The 23,574-nt window shown below is 44.1% G+C and overlaps 1 protein-coding gene across 1 annotated transcript in view; it reads left to right on the top strand.

Annotated features, from left to right (window-relative positions):
* The first annotated feature begins 753 nt into the window (after nucleotides 1-753).
* Nucleotides 754-23,574, top strand: part of GALR3 (galanin receptor 3) — a 322,406-nt gene continuing 299,585 nt past the window's right edge. Inside the window, exon 1 of the mRNA XM_073592628.1 lies at nucleotides 754-1,739. The gene's annotated coding sequence lies outside the window, so the exon portion shown is untranslated. The remainder of the gene's footprint in view (nucleotides 1,740-23,574) is intronic.

Genomic DNA, 23,574 nt, shown 5'->3' with positions numbered 1-23,574 from the left:
CGACCGGGTAACCGTGGAGGAGGAGGTGCCAGCACCAGCAGCGCCAGCGGCTACAGTTAGCTGGGGAGCATTCTTCTCCCTATACCTGGCACCGGAAGGCTTAGGGCTCAGGTGGGAGGGCCCGTGGGAATGCCGCCGGGCCCTAAAGGCTGCAGGCCTCTCTTCAGGGATCTCAGACGGGGGGAGTCAGCGGAGAAACCATAAGCTCGTGGACCCTTGAGAGAAAAACATCAGTGTCCATGATGAAGGGAAGAGCACCCCACGTTCTTCTTCAGCTCTTCTAGCCATGTGCTCTTCAAAAAAGGCCCAGGATTCCTTGGGGGCAGCCCTTTTATTGAGCTCAGTCCCAACCCCATCACCCTGCACTTTCACCAATCCTCTTTAGCCACTTCCTTTAACTTATACTCCCAGTTCCTGGCCATGACCCCATCAGTCAAGGCTGTCTTTCCCTAAAGGGGATCAATAGGCCTTCATTGGAATGTCCCACAAATACGAGCTGAACCTGCCAGTAAAGTCCACCTAAAGCAGCTTCCTGTGATGAGGTAGCAACAATGCTGAACTGCTCTTAAATTCAGAGCACAGTTGTCACTCTCGTGGAGGCTGTGCCTGCTTGCACTACACTGGGATGAAATTCTGTGGCAGGAGACATGGCTTTCAGCATGTCACAGCTGATTCTCAAGCCTGTAGCTTGTCAATCGGCACCTGGCCACACCTAGTCCTTCCCACTGCTCTCTGGAATAAGTACTGCCTCAGTTGCTAAAACCCTCCCACTGTAGACTGCAGTGACTGTATCACATAGTAACTGGATTTAATCATTCTTAAATTGTCATTCCAGAGCTTTTAGTTGTACTTTAACCTCACCATACAGAACGTATTGTAATCTGGTTTAAAGCTGATTTAATAGGCTTTGTACAATGTCTTTTAGATTTAGCAAAAATATGCAATATGCCTAAACTATTCAACAGTTTCTATTCAATCAGGTGGGTCCTTGCACTACATGGTTGTTGGAAATTATACAGTCAGATTGCTATGCATGCGGTGAGCTTTATGCTACACAGCCACTCAAAAAAAAAGAGAAGAAAATCACAAAAAAAAGATGAAGCGAAAGATCTTTCAACCTCATTGGATTTTCTTCGGGTGTTACCCCAGCTTTAGCAATAATGCTTTAATGTCAACTCCTTACAAATTCAATGCCCCCATTCCAAAGAAGAAAAAAAAAACAGCAAAAAAAACAAAACATATTGCAATCTAACTGCTCAACTGTCACTTATTCTTGTACAGCGTTGTATGATATCTTCTTGTAGGCATAATTATTATTTGCACATAGAGTATGTATACAAGGTGTGCTATAGATGGATAAGAGATTGACTGAAGGACAGAAAAATAAATGATAAGATATAGAGGTAACAAGTACTGTACAGACAGATAATAACACATATCTTTAGTCTTTGATTGCTAAAGTATTAAAAGGTTTTTTTAAAAAGAAAATGGAAAATAAAAAATAAGTATCTGGAATTTAAAGTGTTATAATGAAAATATAGATATTATAACAGATATTATAACAGATACATAGATTGAGTAGGGCAATCAATGTGCATGAAGACAAGCCATGATAAAATCAAAAGGAAGGAATAAGACTGTGAAAGCGGGAGGGATAGTATGAGTGTAACAGGAGGAGGGAGAATAGAGGGAGAGCTGCATAGAGAGAGATGAAACAAGTACAGCAGCTTAGACAGGAGGTAAGGAAAGAAAAATCTTTTACACACACTGCAAACAACACAAGACTGTATAGCAACAGCGTACTTACAGAAAACCACAGGGGACTCATAAATACTTCTACAGAAACGAATTTACATATACATAGTGTTTGGAGCCTATGTATAAATGTAACTGACCAGAAGAAATCCAGAGGCACATATCTGAGAACCCTACTGAAATCCAGGCATGCAGTATTGCCATAACATATTTGATAGACCTTGCAGCACACATTCTGCCACAATGACATTTGGTGGAAAAAGAAGCTCAAACAGGTAATCTGTAATGTTACATCATACGTACACATGACATAGATCTTCATAGATCAAAATATCTGTCTACCTGGACATTTAGGCATTTGTTAGAAGTGACTTGAATAGAAAAACTGTGGCCACTGAGAATGTAATTGGCTTTTGCAGATTAGCTATACAGCTTTGCGTGGTAATAGAATGCTGTGGTGACCATTATGTGGGTATATTGTTTGATTAAAAATGTTGATTAAAAATGTGTGTTTACAAATGTCTAAGGTGCAGGAATGAAGGGAATGTGTAAGTCAATAGATTCCTCTGCATGTCTGATGCTTGAACGCAACAATACATGTAAGATTTGATTTGCTATATGATTTTTGATTGGATTGTGTTATAATAGGTGTAAATTAAGGTGTTGTGTGCATATAGGTTTGTACAAAGGGCAGCAGTGATATATTGACAAATATATATATATATATATATATATATATATATATATATATATATATATATATATATAATGTCCATAATTCTATAGTGATAATGTTTGTTTAGTTTTACCTTTTTAATAAATATATTTATTTTGAAATTCATATTCACTAATGATGACCAAACTTAGTTTTTTCCTATAGATAAGTAAATCATATGTTATCTATATTGTAATATTCAGTATTACATTTTTTTAACTGATCTCCAGATAGCAAATCTAGATTTTTGTACTAAAATATAATTTCAAAGATATTTTGTTTTTGCTTTACATGAGGGCTTTCACTTGGTACAACAATGATATTGGTGCTGAAAAGATATATAGTTATTAAAGAGAAAATTACCGTATATGTTAATATGTATGGGGAGTTTTTTTTTTTTTTTTAATAGATACTTTTTATTGTTTTTTCAAAAGTTGTCAGAGGTATAAAAACCAATACAAACCTTATTCGCAAGGATAGAAGAACCAAATTATTCAACATTAAAATACATTAATGTATAATCCCTATACAGAAGCAATAAAGGTTCAAACACAGAAAACCAATGTATTTTAAGTGCTGTGCCATTAAATCCCAAATAAACCTCAGTGTTACTAATCTATAAATTACACATAATAGAACAATGTACTCAATGGAGAGGTTAGGGCATGGGTAGGGCAACCTTGGCATCACAGCTGTCGTGAAGTTGCTATCATGAAGTCCTATCATGCCTTTACCTCTGAAAGTCATACTTTTGGCTGTTAGAAACTTACAGTGCCTCAAGGGACTTGTAGTTTAAATACAGCTGGAATGCCCAGGTTGCCTGCCCCTGGTCTAGGGAGTCCAGTGTGTTCTGCAGGTTTACAACAAAACATGACTAAGTTTGGTCAAAATTTGGGAGGCAAACTCTGGATTGAAGGGACCCACCATCTCCATAATGCCATCTAAGACAGGAGGGAGAGTTATGGTGGTTCTATGCTTGCTAAGGCTCACCATACATTATAATCTGACCATACAATCTCTGTACAATTAACTTTAGATCTTTCAAAACTATGTAATATGAGGACCTACCTAAATTATCCAGTCAATCTGTATACAATCACGTAGACCCTTGCACTATATAGTACAAAGAATAGTGCAGCGATAAATATAACAATTAATACATCCCCTCATCCAATAAATCAATACATGAAAGATATAGTTATTGGAAAGGAAAAATCATAAAAAGTTCATAAAGAAATCAGGATTCCAAAAAGTGACAATGTGCATCAATGAAGACTGTAAATCAGTGCCTGAAGTGTGACCTCCACCATAAGACACTCTTTGCCGCTCACCTCAATGATAGGACAGGCAAAATCTTGGAGAGTAGCTGTCAGGGTACTCACCAGGGCCGAGATGCTGAGAGCGGCTCCCCTTGCAGCTGAGTGCGCTATACCCCTGGAGGTGGTACAGAGGGTATCGGGCACAGAGAGGCACGGGTCGCCAGGCACTAGTAGGAGCCTGCGTGTTGAACTTCTGTCTGGTAGTAGTCCGTGCAGGGTACACCCGGACGGTGATCAGCAGAGGAATCAGACTGGGGCTCCAACACCTTGGACCTGAAGTAGATAACTGGAACAAGTATGTAGAGAAGCCAGGGGGTCAAACACAGCAAGCCGGTAGGAAGGAAGTCCGTTTAAACAAGCCAAGGTCATACACAGGAATCAATCAATAGGAGAGTCCAAGACAGGCCGGGGGTCAAACACTGGAGCAGGCAGTAGCAAAGTCTTTAAAGAGAAGCTGGGGGTCAAACACTGGAGCAGACTGAAGAGGAATCCGTTTAAGCAAGCCGAGGTCAAGGTGCAGGAGAAGTTCAAGGATGGTCAAGGAAATCCGGGTCACAACAGGCAGGAGTCAATAGTAGAACAAGGAACAGGAACACAGAAGCTTAAATGACAAACCAGCAATAAGCCAGAGAGCTGGGCTGCCTTTTATAGGGCTAATAGGGGAACCCACGTGTGCGGCTAAGATGCGTACGTGCGTACGTGCTTACGCCGTTTCGCCGTCCGCTAACTTGCACGTCTATGTGCGCCGTTACGCCGTGACGCGGTGTGCTGAATTGCGTACCCGCGTACGCCTATTAGCCATTCTGCCACGCAGGCGTACAGGGAAATGCCGGTACTGGCAAACAAAGTTTCTGTTATTCCTCTGACAGTGCCCCCCCCCCGAGGGGCAACCTCCGGATGCCCAACCTGGCTAATATCCCTGGGTGTCGTCTGTGAAAATTCTGAACCAAACGAGGTGCGTGTATATTACTGGCAGGTTCCCAGGAGTTATCTTCCGGTGGGTACCCTTTCCATTTCACCAGATACTGAGTCTGCCTACCCCTCTTTCTACAGTCCATAATTGCTTCCACCTCAAATTCTTCTTCACCCTCTACCTCCACTGGTGGAGGTGGAGGTTCCTCCCTTCCTGAAAAAGAATTGGGAACTACTGGTTTTAGTAGGGATGCATGGAACACTGGATGGATTCTTAGAGTACTGGGTAAGGTTAGTTCGAAGGCCACAGGATTAATTACCCTTTTTACTTCAAAAGGACCAATGAATTTTGGGCCAAGTTTACGTGAGGGACAGGGTAATCTAAGATTGACAGCAGATAGCCAAACCTTATCCCCAACCTTAAATTCCGGATTGTTCCTTCTCCCTTTGTTGTAATATTCCTTATAGCTGTCTTGGGCTTCCTTCATGGCCTTTTGGATCTGTAAAAAATTAGATTGGATGAGATTTACTTGAACTGCGGGGGTTGTGACTTCTGGAATGGAGTTTGGCAGAAAAGATGGGTGGAACCCATAGTTGGCCCAAAAAGGCGTCTGATTGGTGGCAGAGTGTGTGGCATTATTATAGGCGAACTCCGCACAGGGGAGAAGGGTTGACCAATTATCCTGAGAGCTAGAGCAGAAACAACGGAGATATTGCTCCAAGGTCTGATTTGTCCTTTCTGTTTGGCCGTTGCTTTGGGGATGGTATGCTGAAGAAAAGGAGGTTTTGATCTCCAGGGATTTACAAAGGTCTTTCCAGAATTTTGAGGTAAATTGAATTCCTCTATCAGAGGTGATGTTGTGGGGAACGCCATGCAGTCTTATTATTTCTTTAATAAAAACATTTGCTGTAGCCAAAGCAGAAGGGGTACCAATCATCGGTAGAAAGTGTGCCATCTTTGAGAGGCGATCCACCACTACTAAGATGGTGGAAAAATTTTCAGAGGGAGGTAGATCAACAATGAAGTCCAAAGAAACCTCACTCCAAGGTCTTTCAGGGATAGATAGGGGTCTAAGGAGGCCCCAAGCTTTAGTGTTTGACCCTTTGCTGCGTTGGCAGGTAATGCAGGATTGAACATACTTTTTACAGTCTTGCCTCCAACCCGGCCACCAGAAAGAGCGGTGAACTAATTCAGAAGTCTTCCGTACTCCGAAATGTCCTGCCATTTTGTGATCATGGAAAGTCTGTAAAATTCCAAGCCTTACAGAGGAGGGGACAAAAACCTTGTCCTGGGCCCACAGCAAACCATCTCTTTTTTCTAAGGAGGATATCTCGGATTCCGTGCATTGCCTAGAGTCCTGTTCAATAGCAGATTGAAGGTTAGGTTGAATGAGATGAAGAAAATTGTGAGAGGACAGGATGGTTTCAGGTTCTGTTGACTCATTGGCCTCTGGAAACATACGGGAAAGTGCGTCTGCCTTCCCATTTTTTGACCCAGGTCGATAGGAGATATGGAAATTGAACCTGGAGAAGAATAATGCCCATCGGGCTTGTCGGGGCCTAAGACGTTTGGCTGTTCGGAGATACTCCAGGTTCTTGTGGTCCGTGAAGATCATGATGGGCTGGGACGCACCCTCCAGTAAGTATCTCCATTCCTCAAGGGCAGTTTTTATGGCTAATAATTCCCGGTCACCAACATTATAATTTTTCTCTGGAGGACTTAGTTTGCGGGAGGCAAAGGCTACTGGATGGAGAAGTGCCTTAATACCACTTCTCTGAGACAAGATGGCTCCTGTGGCGGATTCTGAGGCATCAACTTCAAGTACATAAGGTAGAGTGGGATCCGGATGCTGAAGTATGGGAGCTGACGTGAATAGATTCTTTAGTTTGGCAAAGGCATCTTGAGCTTCCTGGGACCATCGGAATTTGATTTGTTGATGAGTTAATTGAGTGATGGGAGAGATAATTGAGGAGAACCCCCTAATAAACCTGCGATAAAAATTGGCAAAGCCGATAAATCGCTGGACTCCTTTTTTGTCTGAGGGGGCCGGCCACTCCTGGATGGCTTTAACTTTTTGTGGATCCATGGCTACCCCTTCAGTAGTGATGATGAAGCCAAGGAACTGGATGGTAGTCTTTTCAAATTCACACTTCTCTCCTTTTAGGAACAGGCCGTGTTTTCTGAGAACTGAGAGGACTTTCTTGACATGGTCTCGATGTAATTCTAAAGTGGTAGAGAAAATCAAAATATCGTCAAGATAGACAATGACAAAGTTATCTAGGAATTCCCGGAAAATATCATTGACTAGATGCTGGAATGTAGCTGGGGCATTACAGAGCCCAAATGGCATCACCAGATACTCAAAGTGACCGAATCTGGACCTGAAGGCTGTCTTCCATTCGTCCCCAGCACGTATCCGAACAAGATTGTATGCCCCTCGTAAATCCAATTTGGTAAATATTTGGGCAGATCGAAACCGCTGGAACAGTTCAGGAATGAGGGGAAGTGGGTATCGATTTTTGATGGTGATTTTATTAAGTTCTCTATAGTCTATGCATGGTCTGAGAGATCCATCCTTTTTCTCGACAAAAAAGATACCAGCCCCTGCTGGGGAGGAAGAAGGACGAATAAATCCTTTTTCAAGGTTTTCATCAATGTAGAGGCGGAGAGCTTCCAACTCGGTCTCCGACAAGGGAAAAATTCGGCCAAACGGAATCTCGGAGCCGGGCAACAGATCGATGGGGCAATCATAATGCCGATGAGGTGGTAAACTATCGGCCTTCTTTTTATCAAAAACATCCAGGAATTCGTAATATGCTGCAGGGACATGTGTAAGCGTATCTGGCACTGGTTGTACGGTCAAACAGGGGACAGTCTTATTGGAGGTTGGCACAAAACAATGCTGGGAGCAGTATGCTGAAGAGAAGAGAATTTCTTTTTTACTCCAAAGGATCTGAGGGTCGTGTGCCATTAGCCACGGGAACCCCAAGATAATGGGAAACATGGGTGAGTTGATGATGTTGAAACAAAGAAATTCCTGATGACCAGAGTCTGTAGAGACAAGAATGGGCTTGGTTTCTTGAGTGATGGGTCCTGAGTTGGGTAGAGACCCGTCTGCCAGGTAAATCTGAAGGAGCTGTTTTTTATCTTGAAGAGGGATGTGCAGACTTTGGGCAAGAGATGCATCCAGGAAACAGCTGCATGCTCCGGAGTCAACGATAGCCAGCAGTCGAATTCCCTCTTCCGCCACCTGTAATGAGACCGGTAGGATAAGGTGAGACTGGGTTGAGTCAGCAACTTTAAAGTTCATAGCATGCCGTAAGCGGTACTTACTGGGTCTCACAGGGCAGTTACGAAGGAAATGGCCAGCTTCTCCGCAGTAGAGGCAAAGATTGGCTTGACGCCGTCGCAGTCTCTCATCAGGAGTGAGTGGGGACCGGACCAGTCCCAGTTGCATGGGCTCACTGTCAGCAGAAGCTGAGGGACCCGCGATAGGCACAGGAACTGGAGGAACCCGGGGTAACATTCAGGTAGGCCGGGAAGACTGGAAGCGTTCAGAGCGACGCTCCCGCAGGCGTCTGTCGAGCTTAGTGGCGAGTTGGATCAGATCTTCCAAAGAGTCGGGGGTATCCACTCGTGCCAATTCGTCTTTAAGTGTTTCGGAGAGGCCCTGACGGTACTGGTATTTAAGGGCGGCCTCATTCCAGGTGGTGTCTCCAGACCATTTACGAAATTCCACGGTGTAATCCTCTACTGGTCTTTTTCCTTGGGTAAGGGTGTGCAGAATGGATTCAGCAGTAGCTGTGCGTTGCGGGTCATCATATAACTGAGCCATAGCGGCAAAGAAAGTTTCAACTGAGTCTAATAAAGGACTCTTCTGTTCAAGAAGATTATGAGCCCAAGATTGTGGTTCTTCAGATAGTAGTGAAATAATGAATCCCACTTTTATGGATTCTGCATGGAAAGTCCTGGGTTGAAGAGCTAGATACAGTAGGCAAACATTTTTAAAAGCTCTAAATTTCTTCCGGTTTCCAGAAAAACGTTCCGGAGTGGGGACTCTGGGTTCAGGGAGAGTCGTTACAACTGAAGATGCTGGGGTGACTTGACCTTGAGGGGAGGCCACCCCACTGGCTGAGGCTGCATCTGAAGGAGCTGGAGCAGACATCAGGTGCTGGAGACGGCCCTCAATTTGGAAGTAGCCATCTTGAAGTCTTTGGACAGCCTGAGTAAGAGCTGTCACCTGCTGACAGAGTGCCTCAAGGGGAGAACCAGCTCTGTCGGCCTCTGACATGGCTGGTTTGTACTGTCAGGGTACTCACCAGGGCCGAGATGCTGAGAGCGGCTCCCCTTGCAGCTGAGTGCGCTATACCCCTGGAGGTGGTACAGAGGGTATCGGGCACAGAGAGGCATGGGTCGCCAGGCACTAGTAGGAGCCTGCGTGTTGAACTTCTGTCTGGTAGTAGTCCGTGCAGGGTACACTCGGACGGTGATCAGCAGAGGAATCAGACTGGGGCTCCAACACCTTGGACCTGAAGTAGATAACTGGAACAAGTATGTAGAGAAGCCAGGGGGTCAAACACAGCAAGCCGGTAGGAAGGAAGTCCGTTTAAACAAGCCAAGGTCATACACAGGAATCAATCAATAGGAGAGTCCAAGACAGGCCGGGGGTCAAACACTGGAGCAGGCAGTAGCAAAGTCTTTAAAGAGAAGCCGGGGGTCAAACACTGGAGCAGACTGAAGAGGAATCCGTTTAAGCAAGCCGAGGTCAAGGTGCAGGAGAAGTTCAAGGATGGTCAAGGAAATCCGGGTCACAACAGGCAGGAGTCAATAGTAGAACAAGGAACAGGAACACAGAAGCTGAAATGACAATCCAGCAATAAGCCAGAGAGCTGGGCTGCCTTTTATAGGGCTAATAGGGGAACCCACGTGTGCGGCTAAGATGCGTACGTGCGTACGTGCTTACGCCGTTTCGCCGTCCGCTAACTTGCACGTCTATGTGCGCCGTTACGCCGTGACGCGGTGTGCTGAATTGCGTACCCGCGTACGCCTATTAGCCATTCTGCCACGCAGGCGTACAGGGAAATGCCGGTACTGGCAAACAAAGTTTCTGTTATTCCTCTGACAGTAGCGATTAACCTATTCAGAGTGCAAAGCACATGGATTACCACATCAGCTCATATACAGGGGATCGCAGCATAAGATCATCAGTGTCCCAATATCCTGATATGCAAATAAAACGGGAAATAGCTAGTGCTCCCTGCTGGCAGGTATTTAATATGATAAAAAGGAAGAATCACACTTACATACAAGGCACTTCCATTAAGTGCCAGCAAAAAAGCATTCTGTCACATAAAACCACATGGAGTCAGCATGAGGAGACGGCTGTGAGTGACGTCAATGCCTCTCACACACTTATCATTCCAAGGAGCAAGACTTCATCAGCGTATGAAGTCCTGCTCCTTGGGACGATACCTGTGTGAGAGGGATTGATGTCACCCGTCTTCCTTTTGACGTCTTCCTTTTTATCATATTATTAAATACATGCCAGCAGAGAGCACTAGATATTTTCTGTTTTATTTGCATATATCAGGATATTGGGACACTGATGATGTTATGCTGCGATCCCCTGTATATGAGCTGATGTGGTGATCTATGTGCTTTGCACTCTGAAGAGGTTTATTGCTACTCTCCAGGATTTTGCCCATAAGGGAAAGCTTTTTTGACCTTTTGTTGACTCAGAGGTCCTATCATTAAGGTGAGCAGCAAAGAGTGTCTTATTGTGGAGGTCACACTTTTGGCACTGATTTTCAGTCTTCATTGAAGCACATTCTCCCATTTTGGAATCCTGATTTCTATATGAACTTTTTATGATTTTTATTTTCCAATAACTACTGTATATCTTTCATGTGTTGATTTATTGGATGAGGAGATGTATTCATTGTGATATTTAGCGCTGCACTATTCTTTGTACTATTATTGCCTGGGATTTTGCCTTGATTGTTCAGCAGCTGTTTATATATATATTTTTTCCAATAAATCTTTATTTTTATTAAATCCATACAGAAAAGTAATACAAAAAAGTATATTAATAGATAAAAAGATAACAGCGTTATGCAGAGGATACAATCCAGAAAGTACAACGGTATAGTTTAACAGTTAGTGAAATAGAATACATTTGAGTTGTTGAAAAACACAATACATCCTGAGTGTGGGCTTATGGGATTGCAAATGAAAGATAACGTATAGTGTCTATATTATATATCAGAGCATATAAAATATTTTGAAAGCATTGTGATCTTTGGGAATAAGACAGTATAATAAGATACCTGTTGACAACAATATTATATGGGTCAAAGGATGTTGTTGGGCTATGCCTAAGATAACATTTTATCACTATTTCTGTATTAAAATGTAGTAGTAATCCTGGCGTATGCTGCCCATACAAAGGATATTATGTGTAAACCGAGATAAAATCATAGAATAGAACTACTGATACCTATCATAAGAAAATGAAGAGTAGATGTGGACCAAAGCACAGAAAAAAAAAATGTGGTAATATAGGGAAGAGATCTTTCCCGTCCCTGGCTCAGCCATGGGTCTACCGGGAAGTATCTTTTCAGGAGAACTGTGTCTCAGGTATGTAAGTGTAATCTATTATGCAAGTAATATCTGCAGGAATATTGATAATATCACATCCTGTACTTTTTGTTATATGAAAGATCATGGCGGGGGGGAAATCAGTTGGGATGTATGATGAGTCTTATGATTAGATGGGCGAGGGCCCTTAACTGAGTAATTGGGCATATTCAGAAGTTGTGTGGAATTGTTGCCAACTGGCCCATATGTTCCTGTATGTGGTGGAAGAGTCGTGTGCTTGATGCACAAGTTCTTCCATTTCAGCTATTTTGTTTACTCTTTTGATCCAGTCTGCGATTGTGGGTGTGTTAGATGATCTCCAAAGTACTGGGATACATAGTTTAGCGGCATTGAGGAGATGTAGAGCTAAAGATTTATGATATGTTTTCATCGGTAGGGATGAGTGGTGTAGCAGAGCTTGGGCTGGAGAGAAATCTAGATGAAGTGAGGTAATTTGGGAGGTGAGGTGAAAAACTTTAGTCCAGAAGGTAGATATCGCAGGACAATCCTACCATATGTGAAGGAGTGATCCATTTTTGTGGTTGCATCTCCAACAGTTTGGTGAAATCTCCGGGTTAATTTTGTGTAACTTGAGTGGTGTTTTGTACCATCTGGAGAAAAGTTTATATCCGTTTTCCTGTGTTGTAACATTAATCGAGCCTTTGTGAATATTAGAATATATCTTTTCCCAATCTGCATCAGAGAGTTTGATGGAAAGATCTTTTTCTCACTGTGTACTGGCAATATTCGATTTAGGGGTGTGATCATGAAAAAGGTTCAATTAAAGGATGGAGATCAGGTGACGTTGTGGTTCAGTGACAGTACAAAGGGATTCAAAGTGTGTTTGATTTCTTGAGAGAGCAGTACTTATTAGGGGATCAAGGAGAAAATGTCTAAGTTACATATATGACCAGAAAGGGATTTGGCGGTTCGTTCTTTGGGAGTTCAATGTGGATAGTGGTATGATTTTCCCCTTAGAGAAGAAATCTCCCGTTTTCAGATTTGTCTGGGATCCCATTTCACGAAGGAAAGAATCGTCAGTGCCTGGTATGAAATCAGGGTTATGTTTGATTGGCGTGAGAGGGCCTGGAGAGGATGAAATGTGAAATTGTTTACATGTATTGGAAGAAGTCAGCGTGTTACCGATAAGGGGATGTTGTTTGCACTTTGGTGAGATGTGATGAGGATGGGTCCAGGGTAGATTGTGGAGCGGTAAGTGTGAGAAGGCTTGTTCAATGGCGATCCAAGCTTTGGTTTCAGTGTGGACATTCCAATCATCTATTCTGGAAAGTTGACAGGCCCAATAGTATTTTCGAATATCAGGTAAACCTAGACCGCTTTTCATTTTGGGTATGGTCATTCTATGGAAACTTATTCTAGCTCGCCTACCATTCCATATGAATTCCATACAAGATTTGCGGAATGAGTTGAAAAAAGTACGTGGTAATGACATGGGAACTGTTTGAAGCAAGTAAAGAAATTTTGGCAGTATGGTCATTTTTATAATAGAAATTCTACCAAACCAGGAGAACACACCTGTCGACCAAGCTTTGAGATCTTTTTGGATATTTTGGAGAATGGGATTGTAGTTTTTGCTGTATAAATCCGATAGTGAGGTCGGAATATAAATCCCAAGGTATTTAATGGCATTTGGTTTCCATTTGAATGGGAAGTTATTTTGACATTGGACTATTATGTCTGGTGGTAGAGTTATATTTAAGGCCTCCGATTTAGCAAAGCTGATTTTAAGATTGTTGAGATTTTCAAACAGGGTGAGTTCTTTGAGGAGGTTGGGCAACGTAATGTGTGGCTCTTTTAGAAATAATAGGATGTCATCCGCAAACCCTGCTAATTTGTATGTAGATTTTGCAATGGTTATACCCTTAATGTCTTGATTATCTTTTAAACGTGTAAGACATGGTTCTAGTGATAAGACAAAAATAAGCGGAGAGAGTGGGCATCCTTGCCGTGTACCGTTGGATATGGAGAAGGCATCTGACAGGTGTCCATTAATCCTGACTTTGGCTGTTGGGGTGGAGTACAAAGCTAGTATAAATTGTAGCATATGATCCCGTATGCCTATGTGTTTTAGGACCTCCGTTAGGTAGTCTCAAGCCACCCTGTCGAATGCCTTCTCCGCATCAAGGGAAAGAAGGAATCCTGGTTGCTTCGTTGAAGTCAGCCATTTGTGAATACTGATTGCCTTTAGGGTGTTGTCCCTTGCCTCTCTACCCGGGACAAAACCCACTTGATCCAAAGAGATAAGGCCAGGGAGGAGGGGTAAAAGTCTATTAGCTAAAATTTTTGCATAGATTTTTAGGTCAACATTTAATAATGATATTGGTCTCTAGTTGGGAATTAAATTTGGATCTTTATCAGGTTTTGGGATAACCACGATGTGAGCCATGAGAAGATCTCTGGGAGGAGGGTTATCGGAGGAGAGGGAGTTGAATGCATTTAAGAAGTGAGGATGAAGTGTGTCGATGAACTCCTTATAGTACCCTACTGTTAGACCATCCGGTCCTGGACTTTTGCCTGTTTTCAGTTGTTTGAGCACAGTATCTAATTCATCTTTAGAGATGGGACGTTCTAAGTGTGATGCTTCTGCGTCAGAAATGGGTTTAGGACCGCATTGAGCTAAGAAGTCTTTAATCAAGTGTGCTCTATGATCAGCTTTTATCACGGGAGTGTGTGGTTTTATATTATATAGTTTCGAATAATAGTTTACAAAGTGGTCTGCTATCTGTTTATTGGAAGTTACTTTAGATCCCGTAGAGTTATTGATAGAGTGAATTGTTGTGGATGATTTTTTTGCACGAAGGGCTCTGGCGAGAATTTTACCGGATTTGTTGCCATGTTCGTAGAATAGTTTTTGTGATAATATATAATTGCGTTTTATTTGTTTGTGCAACACATCTATCAACTCTTTCCTCACCCGAGTGTGGAGATAGCTTGTGTCTTTTTATGTGTTTTTTCTAAATTGTGTATACGCTTGGAGAGGTTGGAAATGTGTGTTTGTCTTTCACGTCTTCTTTTGGAGGCTATAGCTATTAGTTTCCCCCTTATGGTACATTTGTGAGCTTCCCATTTTATCATTGGGGATATTTGAGGAGAGTTGTTATCTTGGAAATAAAGTTTGAGACTGTCGTGTATAGTGGACACTATTAAAGTGTCTGTAAGTAGTGACGGATCAAGGCGCCATATTTGTGAGTGGGTTTGATTGGACCAGAATTCCGTGGACATGGTTATCGGGTGGTGGTCCGATATGTACATTGGTTCGATGGAGGTGTTTTTGAGCATAGTGAGGTCTCTTTGTGAGATAAAAAAATAGTCAAGTCTGGAGTAACTTCCATGGGGATTGGAGAAAAAAGTATAATCTTTAGTTGTGGGGTTTAAGGTACGCCATGCATCATGTAATGTCAATTCCTGAAAACATTTCTTAATTGCTGGTAGCACAGAAAAGGGTAAATTGGACGATCCCAAAGAGGTATCTTGTAAGGGATTTAGGGGAACATTAAAATCTCCTCCCATTACTAAAATACCCTCTTGAAACGATGCTAGTAATTGCAGTGTGTGTCGGAAAAAGGGGACTTGTTTAATATTGGGGGCATATATGTATGCTAAGGTTAATCGTTTACCGAAGAGCGAACCTTTGATAAATAGATATCTTCCGTCGACATCCGCTAAAGTGTCTGTGATTATGAATGGACATTGTTTTGAGATAAGGATAGAGACCCCTTTTGTTTTGGATTGCTTGTTGATAGTATGAAATGCTGTTGGGTACTGTAAGTTGGAGAATTTGGGGGCAGAATCTGTTTTGAAATGAGTTTCTTGGATGTATATAATATCTGCCTTAAGTTTACGCATAGACAGAAGAACTTGTGTACGTTTTTCAGGAACATTGAGTCCCCTTACGTTTAGCGAGACAAATTTAGTAGTAGTTTTGTGATTAGATTTTGATGTAGAATCGTGTAAGACAGGCGACATTATGTACTTTGGGAGATGTTGTGTATTATTCTGGATTGGTGTTTACTGGATATCGTCCGTGTTCCAGATATATGAGTGAGAGAGATAGAGAGGTAATGGGACACGTGGTGAGTGTTATTATGTTTGAGAGCTACGATCTAGGAGATCAGTGAGAGTCTACTCAGAATGAGTGTAGTTTGATTAAAAGTAGGGGATGAAATGTGGGGAAATGGGGAGAGAAAGATGAGAGTACTTTGGTTTCAGAGGTGTCGTAGTGATAGGGATTATAGGCAAAAGGAAATGATCCGGGAACTAGCGATACCTGCTCGCTAGGTCATAGACAAGTATAATCTCGTGGTAAATGGTACCGGAAAGGGTCAGTGGCGTTTTAGGTAAAGGTTGAGTGTGGAAATCAGGCAGTCAATTAAAACCACTGTGTGGGAAGGTGACTCAGCTATAGTGTAGAGAATAGAGAAACCTGTCAACAAGGGACGAGGTTCGCGGACATGTGGGATAGAGATAAGAAGAGGGCATGGACTGAAGACGGTCCATGTGTGGTATGGAGGTTATGGGTGTACTGGAATCGTTGCCCTTGAACGTTCTAGGTGGATACTGAAAGGAGCACAAATCAATTTGCGAAGAGTAGTTGAAGAACCTGGTGTGCAGTAACATAAATCAATAAAGCAATGTAATATTGTTGAATTCGTTCCCAGGGTGGTCGCAAAAAATAACCATGAGTAACAATCATATCTGTCAGCCGGGAAAGGTCTGATTCCTGAATCGCTTATGTCCAGATATTGGAACAATTAAACATTTATAAAGAAAACTTGAACAGTATGAAAAACAGATTATTCATCATAAGTAGAAAGCAATACCTCTTAAGAAAGTTAAACCAGTCAGAAGCCACTAATTAATTAACTACCCCTGATGGTGATTAAGAAGCTTGTTATAAAGACATTTGAACTAAACATATGTGTAGATCATTAATCAGGGTGCATATCACAATGGATATGAGGAGGTCCTATAAGTGAATGGTAGACGTTTTTGAGCTTCTCTTGTATGGAAAACCTGCCAGTTCTGTTTTGGCATTAGGTCAGCACTCCAGTCAGTGTAAGGTATTCGTGAGGGGTAGGAATAGTTAAACAGAAAAGGTGTCAAGTACCCTAATCGTTTTATTTTTCTGTAGAGAGTGTGTTATCAGAACATCTGAGATCCCTATTCATGTACCTAGCTATATAGGGGTGGAAGGTCTTATACATATTCCTCAGAGAGATGCGTGTGTTAGTACAGCAGAAGGAAGGGCAGCAGTATATCGCTAAGGTTACAAGTCTGATCCTGCTTCGTATAAGGAATAATGAACTGCTTCGTGAGTCATGTTGAGTGGGATCTTGTTACAGCAGACCTTGGCTCCTCCTTGTTATTCGCGCCTAAAGAAGGCAACCAATTGTGTAATGTAGATCTGGTTGTCATGGTAGCAAGTTTCGTTTTAGCTTAAGCTGTTCACTTTCAAGATACATGTCAGCCAGAACATACAGTGAACTTAAACAGGATCATTACGTGGAGAACAAATAATGTTACCAGCTACCTTTTATGTCTAGATGTGGGGTCCCGGGTATATTTTTAGTTAGAATCACCAAGTAGTGTACTAGGAGCAGGGTGTATCAGTGTCAAGCTGACAGCGTTATGTACAGCTAAAGGAGAGCTTTATTTTTTTTTTTTTTTTAATTATTATTATGTAATTATTCATCTTTTTTTTTTTTTTGAGTGGACTTCCCTGATGATCCGGTACCCCATTAGATTTGAAAGTAAAACACCATAAGAGTTTAGGTGTAACAGAGCTCTTGTCAGAGAACCATTACAAACGCTCGTTCCCGTGCGCCAGCCAGACGTGCGGCACGAATATGTGAACCCCGGACCAGGCATGCACGTTAGTACTCTCATACGAACAAGTGCACGTCGGCATGGGCATGTCCGCAAGCCAACGAATCACAGCACAGGGCGCCCTATTTAAAGGATCAGCATACTAGTATCAGTGCTGGATTGTCTCAGCTAGTTCCTGTATCCTTGATTGCTGTTTGATTGAACCTTGATCCTGAAATCTTGGCCTTCCTGACTACTCTTTTGGATTATCCCTGCAACTCTGTTTACTTCTGCTTCCTGTACTGAACCCGGCTTGAACTTCTGACCACGGCTCTGTCTTCCGATCTTGTACCTCTCTGCCAGCCCATTGCCAACCTCCGCTAGCCCCTGACTACGAACCTGCCTATCAATTGTGTACCTTCCTGCCAGCACGTTGCTGACTCCTGCTTGTTCCCAACCTTGCAAGTTCTCCTGTGGGACTTTCCTGAACCTATCCAGGATCAACATCTCACCAGCATCTCTAGGCTCCGGTGTTCCTGATCCTGCCAACAGGCACCTGCACCCTTCCGTTGCCCTAGCAGCCCTGTCTCCACCTCCAGGGGTGTTAGGACCAGAACCGTGCAAGAGGCCACCCTCGTCATTTCAGACTCCACAGTAAGGTACGTGACAGCTCTAGTGGAAACTGCAAACTGATATTATGGAGCCGTATCTGTTACGGTGTCATGAGATAGTCAAGCCGTGAAGGCAGGACTCTGCGTTGGTCAGGTAGTGCTTAGATACACAAAGATATGATACGTGACAGTACAATCCAGCCAAATGGAGTCTGAAAGGGGGGCCTCAGCTATGGATGCTCTGTGCCAGCAGATTGCAAACCTCACTCAAGCAGTCCAGGGCCTGCAGGATGGCTATCAGCGACTTGAGCAACGAGTGGAGTCTCTCTCTCCAAGCACCTCAGCACGCCAGACAGCCGCAGCACCTGCACCGTCGATCTCAACTTCTACTCCCACAGTAGTGGTGCCACCCCCTGAGCCACGAGTTCCTGCTCCAGAAAGATTCATGGGAGACCGCAGTAAATTCCGCGCTTTCAGAAATGCTTGCCATCTGTATTTCCTACTTCAGCCTCGCACCTTCTCCTTGGAAAGTACCAAGGTGGGATTCATCATCTCGTTGCTACAGGGAGAACCCCAGACCTGGGCTCACCATCTATTAGAACAAGCTAGTCCCTTGCTAAGCACCATGGACTCTTTTTTTGGATGAAATGGCTAAGCTTTATGATGACCCTCAGCGCACCACTACAGCTGAGGCTAGTCTCCACTCCCTCCAGCAAGGCTGTAGGCCTGTGGAGGACTATGTCACAGACTTTAGACGGTGGAGTTCCGACACACAGTGGAACGACGCCGCTCTTCGCTTTCAGTTCCGCTCAGGACTGTCAGAGGCATTGAAAGATGAACTAGCTCGGGTGGGGGTCCCCAATTCTCCTGAAGAACTGATTCAGCTATCTATTCAGATCGATCGCCGGCTGAGGGAGCGAAGATCTGAAAGAACCAGCCAATACCGGCCCATGTGGATGTTACCTAGGGTACCCAGCCACCCACCTATTCCTGCAACCCCACTATCTGCTCCAGTCACTGAAGCTCCCGAGCCAATGCAATTAGGCCTGCTTCGTGCCCCATTGACACCAGAAAAGAAGCAGCGCCGCCGTATGAATAATCTCTGCCTTTACTGTGGAGGAGCCGGTCATTACGCCAACATGTGTCCTAACAAGACTCGTAAGTGTGTCTCTCCTTCTCTTGATCCTTGTGCTTTGGCTCTATCAAGATCAACTCACATTGCTGTTCCTGTCTCCCTACAGCTTCCAGAAGGGGCACTCCAGGTCCAGGCCATCGTTGACTCAGGCGCCTGTAGTTGCTTCGTCGACCATGCCTTCGCCCTGCAACACAAGATTCCTCTACGTCCCAAGCAACACAAATTGTCCATACGACTAGCTGATGGGTCCAACATCAAATCTGGGCCCATCATTCAAGAAACTCAACCTCTGCCCGCTGATATCTCACCCAACCACCAAGAACTGTTGTGCCTAGACGTGATATCCTCACCGCTCTTCCCAATCATCCTGGATATGCCATGGTTGCAAGCACACAACCCACAGATCGATTGGACAACCGGCAAGCTGGTCTTTCAGTCTGCCTATTGCCTCCATAACTGCCTCCAAACCCTCCACCACTCAGTACCAGTTGTTGGCTGTCTCAAACCCACATCCGAATCCCAAGATCTTGTTCCACCCGTATACCACGATTTCCTGGATGTCTTTGATAAACAGAAAGCAGACACCCTTCCTCCCCACCGGGCCTACGATTGCCCAATTGAACTTTTACCAGGGGCAGAAATCCCCTTTGGCCGAATTTTCCCCCTCTCTGAACCTGAACTCTTGGTCCTGAAAGACTACGTCAACGAAAACTTTAAAAATGGGTTCATCCGACACTCTACTTCTCCAGCCGGAGCAGGAATATTCTTTGTTGAAAAGAAGGACCACTCACTCCGGCCGTGTGTGGATTACAGGGAACTAAATCGGATTACCGTTAAAAAACGCTACCCCCTGCCTCTAATTCCAGAATTACTCCAGAGACTCCGCTCTGCAATGATTTTCACCAAGTTGCATCTACGAGGTGCTTACAACTTGATCAGGATCAGAAAGGGTGATGAGTGGAAAACGGCCTTCCGGACGCGGTTTGGCCATTTCGAGTACCTTGTTATGCCCTTTGGGTTATGTAACGCACCAGCAACTTTCCAGCATTTCGTAAATAATATTTTCAGAGACTTCCTAGACTTATTCATGATCGTTTATCTAGACGACATTCTGATTTTCTCGGTTTCCATGGAACTACATCGTGACCATGTGAAACAGGTCCTTCTTAGGTTAAGACAAAATGGACTCTATGCCAAGGCTGAGAAATGTGAATTCGAACGGCAGACCATTCACTTTCTCGGACTAGTAATCTCTACAGGAGGGATGGCAATGGATCCTCAAAAGGTCACAGCCATAATGTCCTGGTCGCCTCCCGTTGACAAAAAAGGGGTACAACGGTTTATTGGTTTCTCCAATTTTTACAGGAAATTTATTAAAAACTTTTCGGGTATCATCATGCCCATTACTCAGCTCACCAAAAAACAGAACCGCTTTCAGTGGACAGAGGTAGCTCAAGCTGCTTTTGACAAATTAAAGAGACTATTCACCTCTGCCCCGGTATTGAAGCACCCTGATCCTGCCCTTCCATACATACTGGAAGTAGATGCTTCAGAGAGTGCTGTAGGGGCCATCCTGTCTCAGCGCCAAGGACCTAAAGCTTTAATGCACCCTGTGGCCTTTTTCTCGAAGAAATTAGGGCCTTCAGAAAGGATCTACGATGTGGGGGACCGGGAACTGTTGGCAATCAAATCGGCTCTGGAAGAGTGGCGGTACCTCTTGGAGGGAGCAACACACCCAATACTGATATTCACAGATCACAAAAATTTAGAGTATCTCAGGACTGCTAAACGTCTCAGACCCAGACAAGCAAGATGAGCTCTTTTTTTTTCTCGCTTCAGTTTTCATATAACCTACCGGCCCGGATCCAAGAATGTGAAACCAGACGCGTTGTCGCGTATGTTCACGGAAATCGAGGTTCCACCTCAAACGGATACCATATTACAGGCTGGGAATTTTTTGCTCACACAAAATGATTTAATGACACAGATACGTCAAGCATCCAGGGGAATCTCTCTGCCTCCAGATATGAACCTTCAAGAAGACGATGGGCTCTATTGGCAGGGGAATAAAATTTTCGTACCACAGAATCTGCGTACTACTATTTTACAAGTGTGCCATGACTACCCGCTGGCCGGCCATTTCGGGGGACACAAGACCATGGATTTGGTCCAGAGACATTTTTGGTGGCCCAGCTTAGCAAGGGACTGCAGGAAATATGTCGGCTCGTGCTCAATTTGTCTCAGAAACAAGAACAGCAAAACCAAAGCATGGGGATTATTAAGACCACTACCCATTCCTGAAAGACCCTGGGATAAGATTGCGATGGATTTTATTGTAGAGCTCCCTCCATCGGAAGGATTTTCATCCATCTTTGTAGTGGTGGACCACCTCTCCAGGATGTCACATTTTGTCCCCATGAAAGGGACCCCATCAGCAACAGAAACTGCTGAAGTTTTTATTAAAGAAGTGGTGAGATTGCATGGAATCCCTAGTGACATTGTTTCAGATCGTGGAGTGCAGTTTACTTCAAGATTTTGGAAAACACTGTGCGAAGCACTGGGCATCAAACTAAATTTCTCCTCAGCGTATCATCCCCAGTCCAATAGACAGACTGAGCGTACCAACCAAACGCTACAACAATACCTGCGATGCTTTATCTCTTTTTCCCAGGAAGATTGGGCCTCACTATTGCCCTTGGCGGAATTCGCATTTAACAACTCTACCCATACAGCTACCAACCAATCTCCCTTTTTCTCTAATTATGGGTTCCATCCCTCTTTCTTGCCAACGCTAATTCCAGACTCTCCATTACCAGCTGTTTAGGACAGACTAAATTTCCTTGCTACTAATAACCAGGTGCTGAGAGAGACCATTGCCAGGACACAGGAGGTTAATAAAAGATTCTTTGACAGAAAGAGGAGAGGAGAACTGGATTTGAAAGTGGGTGACCATGTGTGGCTTTCAACAGTCAATCTGAAACTGGCCTGCCCGTCCAGGAAATTGGGACCTAAATATCTGGGACCTTTCCCAGTCAAGAGAAAGATCAATTCAGTGGCGTATGAACTTGAACTTCCCGACACATTCAAGATACATCCTGTGTTTCATACTTCCTTGTTGAAACCTGACATGGTTAATCCCTTTCCAGGACGCGAAATGGGGCCCCCAGAGGCCATAATGGTGGATGGAGAGGAGGAGTTCGAGATCGAAACCATTGTGGACTGCAGAAAAAGGCAAGGACATAATCAATATTTAATTAAATGGAAACGTTTTGGCCCAGAAGAAAACTCCTGGGAACCGGAAGCAAACCTTCATGCCCCAAGGCTTATACAAGCCTTTCATCGCTCTCATCCAGAAAGAAGGATCCAGAGGGGCATCCGGAGGCTGCCCATAAGGAGGGGGCAATGTCAGAGAACCATTACAAACGCTCGTTCCTGTGCGCCAGCCAGACGTGCGGCACGAATATGTGAACCCCGGACCAGGCACGCGCGTTAGTACTCTCATACGAACAAGTGCACGTCGGCGTGGGCATGTCTGCAAGCCAACGAATCACAGCACAGGGCGCCCTATTTAAAGGATCAGCATACTAGTATCAGTGCTGCATTGTCTCAGCTAGTTCCTGTATCCTTGATTGCTGTTTGATTGAACCTTGATCCTGAAATCTTGGCCTTCCTGACTACTCTTTTGGATTATCCCTGCAACTCTGTTTACTTCTGCTTCCTGTACTGAACCCGGCTTGAACTTCTGACCACAACTCTGTCTTCCGATCTTGTACCTCTCTGCCAGCCCATTGCCAACCTCCGCTAGCCCCTGACTACGAACCTGCCTATCGATTGTGCACCTTCCTGCCAGCACGTTGCCGACTCCTGCTTGTTCCCGACCTTGCAAGTTCTCCCGTTGGACTTTCCTGAACCTATCCAGGATCAACATCTCACCAGCATCTCTAGGCTCCGGTGTTCCTGATCCTGCCAACAGGCACCTGCACCCTTCCGTTGCCCTAGCAGCCCTGTCTCCACCTCCAGGGGTGTTAGGACCGGAACCGTGCAAGAGGCCACCCTGGTCATTTCAGACTCCACAGTAAGGTACGTGACAGCTCTAGTGGAAACTGCAAACTGATATTATGGAGCCGTATCTGTTACGGTGTCATGAGATAGTCAAGCCGTGAAGGCAGGACTTTGCGTTGGTCAGGTAGTGCTTAGATACACAAAGATATGAATATGTGTAGAAAGTGGGACCTACACTAAACAAGCTTTAAAGATTGAAAGACTGAAGGAGAACAATACCAGCAGGGGCCTGAACATACAGTGTTAGGAAAAACGATAATTGAACAGTCAGAGGATAGCTTTCAATATGTGTTGTAGAAGCCATCTGTATTCACCGATCACTTCTGGCTCTTCTGGAGCGCGGAGGTTTCGTCGGACTGTAGATCGAAGGAGATTGTGAATTGGGTTGTAGAAATCTTGGTTCCGATGGTGAACGATGTCTTCGGTATCTTACGTTCTGGGTCTCCATTGATTCACTTCTGGAAGGTGCCGAAGGTGATGTAGAGGTACGAAATTCCGCATACCAATCTGGTACTTCCGTGAGAGGGATGCCGAGAGTGTCACAGAAGTAGTGCAGATCCTCAGGGACTCCGAGGAGAGCTGAGCGACCTTGTACTGTTGCC

Source organism: Aquarana catesbeiana, linkage group LG07 (assembly GCF_042186555.1).
Source record: "Aquarana catesbeiana isolate 2022-GZ linkage group LG07, ASM4218655v1, whole genome shotgun sequence".
Classification (NCBI taxonomy): Eukaryota; Metazoa; Chordata; class Amphibia; order Anura; family Ranidae; genus Aquarana; species Aquarana catesbeiana.
This window is presented reverse-complemented; position numbering and strand designations above follow the sequence as displayed.